This window comes from Crinia signifera, chromosome 7 (assembly GCF_055691185.1).
Source record: "Crinia signifera chromosome 7, ASM5569118v1, whole genome shotgun sequence".
In the NCBI taxonomy this organism is placed as follows: Eukaryota; Metazoa; Chordata; class Amphibia; order Anura; family Myobatrachidae; genus Crinia; species Crinia signifera.
The window spans coordinates 195859660-195866940 of record NC_139223.1 but is presented as its reverse complement, the minus strand read 5'-3'; positions in this window follow the sequence as shown (position 1 = coordinate 195866940).

Genomic DNA, 7281 nt, shown 5'->3' with positions numbered 1-7281 from the left:
GGTAATGTGGCCAAGGAGATAACATCGGCCACCCCACTTCACCCCTATTCAATGGCTACCGCAGGGATACTAATCGCGTATGCTCTAACATCAGTATCGCAAAGGGCAGCTGTTGTGATAAGAGCCATCAGGGGGTGAGCGGGACCCGGCGGCTCTCCACCCCTCCTCCTGCATGGCTCCGCCCTGCACCCGGAAGGTGATGTAGGGGCAAGAGAGGAGGAGGTCACTGGTCTGGACAACACAGCAGGAGGCTGCCCAAACACAGGTGAGGGGGGAGTGGCAGAGGTCCCTGCGGGGCAGCATGTAAGAAGCCCATAGGAAGCCCCCCGCAGTGAAATCCCAGCGTGTGGGTTTTTCTGCATACCAAAATGCGGTAAAAAACCCAATAACATGGTTTTTAACCGCATTTTTCCTTTAGTGCTTCCCACCCAAAGAATGTTTGTGAAAGATCCTCATGACCACTCAGGGAAAGCCAGAGACTGAGCTTGCAGGCCCAGTAACAGAGCTCAGTGCCAGCATTAGCCATATTAATGGTGCGATTCAGACCTGTTCGTTCAGGTCTGAATTCGGCCCCGGTCCAGATGTTGGGAGTTTGCGCATGCATGAATATGCGCACGTGCAAACCACCGGAGCAAACACTTTCGGTGAGTTTCACACTCACCGGGGCTGTTCGCTCACTGATGGGCGGGAAAGGGGCGGGCAGGGGGAGGTTTCACGGGCGTGTCCACAAAAACAGTGGGCACGCCTATATAATCGCTGGGTTGGCCATTCAGAACACAGGCGTGTCCATGGCTGCTTGGGGCGGGTGGCTGACATCACATGACGTCAGCACAGGCAGCTAATATAAGTATATAAAGAAGGTCTGAATCAGGCCCTACGTTTCAGAACAGAATGAAGTTGTAATGAGATCTTGTAGCTGAGTTGTACATATTGCAGATTGTGGCTACATTACACTCAGGAACATCAGCGCTGCAGCTTATTTCCTGCTCCTCAATGCTCCTTTATACACTCTGAACAAAGAGCCACATTCATTGCGCTCATTTCATTCCATGGGCAACCTCTCCAATAAAGCAACAGCCACAATGTCTGAGGCCTAAACATAGAGCAGGAGATTCTAATCCAGTGTCACTGACCCCCTGCTCCTTATATAGACTGGGAAAGTGACTTGTCAGACAAGCGGCTTGGCACGCACCAATGACAGTCATCTGTGAATACTATCTGCCAGTGTTATCATCTGCTACTGACGTCTCCCTGCCTCTACTATTCGCAAAACATACGACTGACATACATGTTGTTAATGGTGCAAATTAAACTGTCGCCGCGGATTTGAAAGAATTTGGTCATTGTGCGTGGTTGGTGACCGTGGAATGATTTCTTGTTTTGCAGGCAGATGTGAGGGGTGTGTCTTCGTGACATGTTTGTGAGGGGAAATGGCGGCGGCGGTGGGGAGGTGGGGTGGCGCATGCATTAGCTGGGGAAGCATCACAAGGACTTGGTAAACTGCCAACTTCGCAGCTTACCGAGTCAAACTGATGTTTAAAAAATGTAAAAGACTATATAAACAAATGATGGGCCTGAATCGGATGCAGCCACAGCGTCCTGGTGTCTTATGCCACAAGTGTGACTTATGCTAATGCCACAACAAAGCATTTCCCTGGTGTACATCCGTGTCTCTGATTGGATAAGGATTTAGATACCCACTGACAGCGCCTGTAGAAGATGAAATACGGCTTGATGCATCTGTAGATGGTAGTTTTTGTGAGTATGGCCTCCTATGTGAGCGGTTGGGTGTCTTTGTAAGCAAACGCTTTTTGTGGCACAAATATTTGCCGCTTATTCCCAGAAAACACCTGTTCCCCCCAAATTTATCAAAAGGGGCCACACCAGGAATTTCCAAATCACTGCTCTGATCCCTCCTGCCCTGCTGGCAGCCGGTTCCAATGGGGGATGCGATGCCTGTTAATCAGTGACGTAACTAAAGCTCCGCAGCCCCCGGTGGTGGCGGGGAGGTGCAGAGAAAGTGTGGGCGCCGGGGGTCTGCAGTGTTATAGTTACCCGCTGCTGTATGCCAGTACCTGGCCTGCCGTCACGGTCCCGTCTCTCCCGGCGCCTGGCTCCTGCTGCTATAATGAAAACTGACACTTAGAAAATGTCTGCCCCCATACTGCAGACAGTTTTCAGTCTGCAGTATGGGGGCAGCCATTTTCTAAGAGTCACTTTTCATTATAGCAGCAGGAGCTGGCGCGCCGGCAGAGACGGGACCTTGACCGCAGATGCCGCTGGGCAGGTACGGGCATGGGGGGCGGTGAGGGGAGGGGGAGTGCCGAGATTGTTTTTTTTTGGGAGGGGGGGTGCAAATTAGGTAGTTACGCCACTGCTGTTAATTAATCTCCCCCCCCCCCGCCTCATTCCCTCCTCTAGGAATCAGCCTGTGCCCATACATCATAGTTGCCTACCCTCCTGCATTCTGAAATAGCAGCAATCTCCCTCTCTCCCTCATTAGTCTGACAATCTCCCTCATTTCACCTAACCCACTTTACACTGTTACATTTTTTGGGTAAAAAAGGAATGAGAGATAGATACATTTACATTGAATCATCAGCACGGGCCCGCCTGTTTATGATTATCAGCGGCTTCTTCATAGAGTGTATGGGTGGCTCTGAAGAAGCCGCTGATAATCATAAACAGGCGGGGAAACGCATTAGAGGACCATTCTATTTGGCAATCCATCTAAGAGGATTGGTACCTGTAAATCTGTTGTGACCAGCTTACCTGAAACCCACTCCGGATAAAGTTGTAAATTTGGCTAATCAGCGCCATCAACTGGGAGAACAGGATACAGCAGCACAAGGTCGTCTGTAAGGTACCAATATCTAAACTGTCTGGCCAGATGAGAAAAGAGACTATAAAATACCCTAAACCACTAATGAACTGGGTAATATAGTGTGTTTTCCAATTTCCAATTTTAACACTATACCTGGGAATGTACAGTGGCTACCGTTATTAATATGCATATAACAATATCAGCCTGACGCTAATTACCATCATCAGGACAAAAATATAATATAAATACAACCGGTTGTATATTCCACATTCTTGCATTTGTGTTTTTAATTTTATTGATTTTTAATGTATTTTTATCTGTGTATATTTGTGTATTATTAAAACTGTATTAATAACTCTAGTCGGGTGCGCAGCTCTATTTGTCCAATTACTTTAAAAGATTCCTGTCAGATGTAGCAGTACACACCCAGGCTTCTAGGTGCCACATTCACAATCTCTTTTCATAATCTCTCCATATATGAAACTAGACACACCCTTTGGGTGGAGCATGACACGCCCCCTCAATGGGACGCTGTGCAAAATTCCTGAAACTAGTGCTCAAAAGTAGGCAAGTATGCCCTAAATCAGGGGTCTTCAACCTTTAAGACAGTGTGGGCCACATAAAAAAATTAAACGAAGCCCGAGGACCACTAAGCTCTACTGTGGTATTTAGCACAGTCCTTCATCGATAGACATCACAGCCCCCACATAGATAGTTGGCACAGCTGCCCATACACATAAACCCTGGCCCAAATATATAGTCAGCACCAGGGCTATTTCTAGACAATTAGGGTCCCAGTCAATGTTCCCTCTAATTTTACGAAGGCTGTGTGCGGCAAAAGATTTTGGCTGTGCAACTTTGGAAGGAAATTAAAATTTTTGTGCGTCACTTATATATAACTGGAAAATGACATTCAGCATTTGTGTTAACTTTACTTCAAAATGATATTAAACATTTAAACATTCAAAACATAGCAAACAATGTAGTTAATGGGTGAAACACACATTAATTGAGTCCACAACTGCAAAAAGGGACCACTGCTGCTTTGTGCGCTCTGTTGTAATGTCTGTGCGCACGCTCGTCGAGTTGTGTGCGCGCGCACGTGCGCACAGCTTAGAGGGAACACTGGTCCCAGTGTGAACAGAATACAAAATGCAGCCCCCCCCCCCCTGTACATAATTTGATATTGAAGAAATTGCGCCTGCCGTAGGCACACCCCAAAAGGGGTGTGGCCTAATTATAAGGGACGTGGTCTAATTATAAGAGTGAGAACTAGCAGGAAAATAATTACCTGACACCTCACTTTTGCAACCTGCATGACCAGACATTGGTTACCGCAGGAATGGTCGTTGTCCTTCCATGCTTAAGTTGGCTGAAGGCTGCACAGTGATGCCCATTGCACATTATGCCTAACACCACGATGCCCATTGCACTTTGCACTATAATGCCCCCAATACTCCTGCTTATACATATGATGCCCCCAGCAGTGCCTCTCACAAAATGCCACCAGTAGTGTCCCTCATAAAATGCCACCAGTAGTATCCCTCACAAAATGCCACCAGTATTGCCCTCCATAGTCAGCACTGCATTGCACAGCCTGATCTCAGAATGGGCTACCGCCATTCTGAGATGGCAGTAGCCCATTGTAGCCTATGGGCTACACAACGCACTGCTGCCGGGGCAGTGCTGTCATCAGGATCAGCAAAACTGTGGAGATCAGAAATAACAGAAGACATATAGGATTTGTACTCCCAGTTATGTGATTTCTGATAACTGGGGGAAATTGCCTGGAATTATATTGTTTACTGCCAGTACAGATCAGCGTGTTCCTGTCCTTTGTGACATCTCAGTATATTAAGAGGTAACCATTAATCCATGCAAAAGATAAATCTACAGTGGTTTGTAGCGTTTACTTATTAGAACACGCCGTTTAGAAGAATTTGAAAGGCAATAAATTGTGAACATGCTGCAATCTAAAAATCATACTAAATCCTATAATCAAAAATATTAGCTAAAAGGTTAGAACTTTTAAAAAAAAGAAAAGAAGTTCACCGTTCACCACTAGATGGCAGGCAATTACAACATATAACCTAACGTGTGGGTGCAGAGACAGGTGTACAGTGCAGGCAGGTTGTCAACTGGCTTCGTTTTTAAGGACGCTGGGCCTGATATAGCAATGAACGCAAACCCGATTTTTCTCATAGTTTCCTGCGGCCATGCTTCTATCACTTTTATAATCAATTAATCTGAGATAGATGCTGCTTCTTAGTACACAGGTGGTGGGATTTGCAAAACAGTCGGTGGGAGTCTCAATACAGATTTACGACTAAAACGCAACTACTCGAGACAAGAAGACTACACAGAGTAGAGGGGTGGCGGTACGCGTCCTACGACCTTTTCATACCCCCACTATCCACGTCAGCGTGGAGTCGAGAATAGAAAGTTTGGCGAGCGCAGCGAGCCACCGAGCCCGAAGCGTGGTGAGCGCAGTGAGCCCCGCGAGGGGACGCGGATACCTGTGAAGCCCGCGAGGGGACACGGATACCTGTGAAGGTATCCGCGTCCCCACGCGGGGCTCGCTGCGCTCGCCACGCTTCGGGCTCGGTGGCTCGCTGCGCTCGCCACACTTTATATTCTCAACTCCACGCCGATGTGGTTAGTGGGGGTATGAAAAGGTCGTAGGACGCATACCGCCGCCGCTCGCCACGCTTCGGGTTGGTGTTGATAGTGGGGGTGGTACAGTGTGAAAAATGACATTTGGGGTGCATTTTACATGATTTCAGTGAAAAATTACATCGCATCGCATGATGCATTAAAAACACGCTAAAATTGCATCGCATCGCATTGCATGCGATCGCATGAGATCGCATATGATCTTATGCGATGCGATGTCATTTTATGGACATGAGTTGAAATCATGTAAAATTCACCCCAAATGTCATTTTTCACACTGTACCACCCCCACTATCAACGCCAACCCGAAGCGTGGTGAGCGCAGCGAGCCCGGGAGGGCGGCGGTACGTGTCCTACGACCTTTTCATATCCCCACTATCCATGTCGGCGTGGAGTCCAGAATAGAAAGTGTGGCGAGCGCAGCGAGCCACCGAGCCCGAAGCGTGGCGAGTGCAGTGAGCCCCGCCAGGGGACGCGGATACCTGTGAAGCCCGTGAGGGGACGCGGATACCTGTGAAGCCCGCGAGGGGACACGGATGCCTGTGAAGGTATCCGTGTCCCCTCGCGGGGCTTGCTGCGCTCGCCACGCTTCGGACTTGGTGGCTTGCTGCGCTCGCCACACTTTATATTCTCAACTCCACGCCGACGTGGATAGTGGGGGTATGAAAAGGTCGTAGGACGCGTACCGCCGCCCATCGCGGGCTCGCTGCGCTCGCCACGCTTCGGGTTGGTGTTGATAGTGGGGGTGGTACAGTGTGAAAAATGACATTTGGGGTGCATTTTACATGATTTCAGTGAAAAATTACATTGCATCGCATGAGATGCGATTTTTATCAAAAATGCATTAAAAACACACTAAAATTGCATCGCATCGCATGCCATCGCATGCCACTACATATGGCATGCGATGGCATGCGATGGGAGCCGTGATACTACACAAGTACCGAATAACTCAATAGAGAGGACCTCCACACATATAAAAACAGAGAGAAAGATGAGGTGCACAGAGAGACCAGATTCATAACACAGCATTCTGAACAATCAAACATACTGCAAAAGGGATACGGTCATTTGGTCTACAACAATTTGGTCGTCAATCGTTGGGTCGACACCATTAGGTGTCGACCCAACGACTGTGTCGTCATTTGGGTAAAAAAAAACAAGGGAAACCCCCATGTCTACCTTTTGACTGTCGACCTAGACCATGTCGACATAATGATTGTGTCGACCTAATGACCTGTCGACCTAGAACCATATTGACCTTGACCCATGTCGACATATCCTCATGCCGACCTTATGGTGTCGACCTAATGACTGTCGACCAACTTGCTGTAGACCAAATGATCCCATTCCCTGCAAAAAATCCTCAAAAAACACTGGCCGATATTACTTGAAGATGAAATACTCTCAGACCAATTGTCCAAACACCCCAAAAAAATCTATAGAAAAGCCCCAGACATCAAGAAGACTGATACCCCCCCCCCCCCCCCCCCCCAAAAAGACTGATCAAATCCACTATAAAGGCCCATACACAATTGCCGATTTTCAGTGCAAAATCGCTCAAAACGGGCACATGGTTTTGCCCATTTTCCGCACAAATGTGTACTGAGCTCAGATCTGAATAAGGCCCATAAGGACAGACTGTTGTTGGTAGCCTAGTAATGGGACGCCGTTAACTGGGGACACTAACACAGAGATGTTTAAATACATTGTGCCGCAAGCACATCCATTATTATTATTATTATTATTAATAATATCCTTTGTTTATATGGTGCCACAAGGGT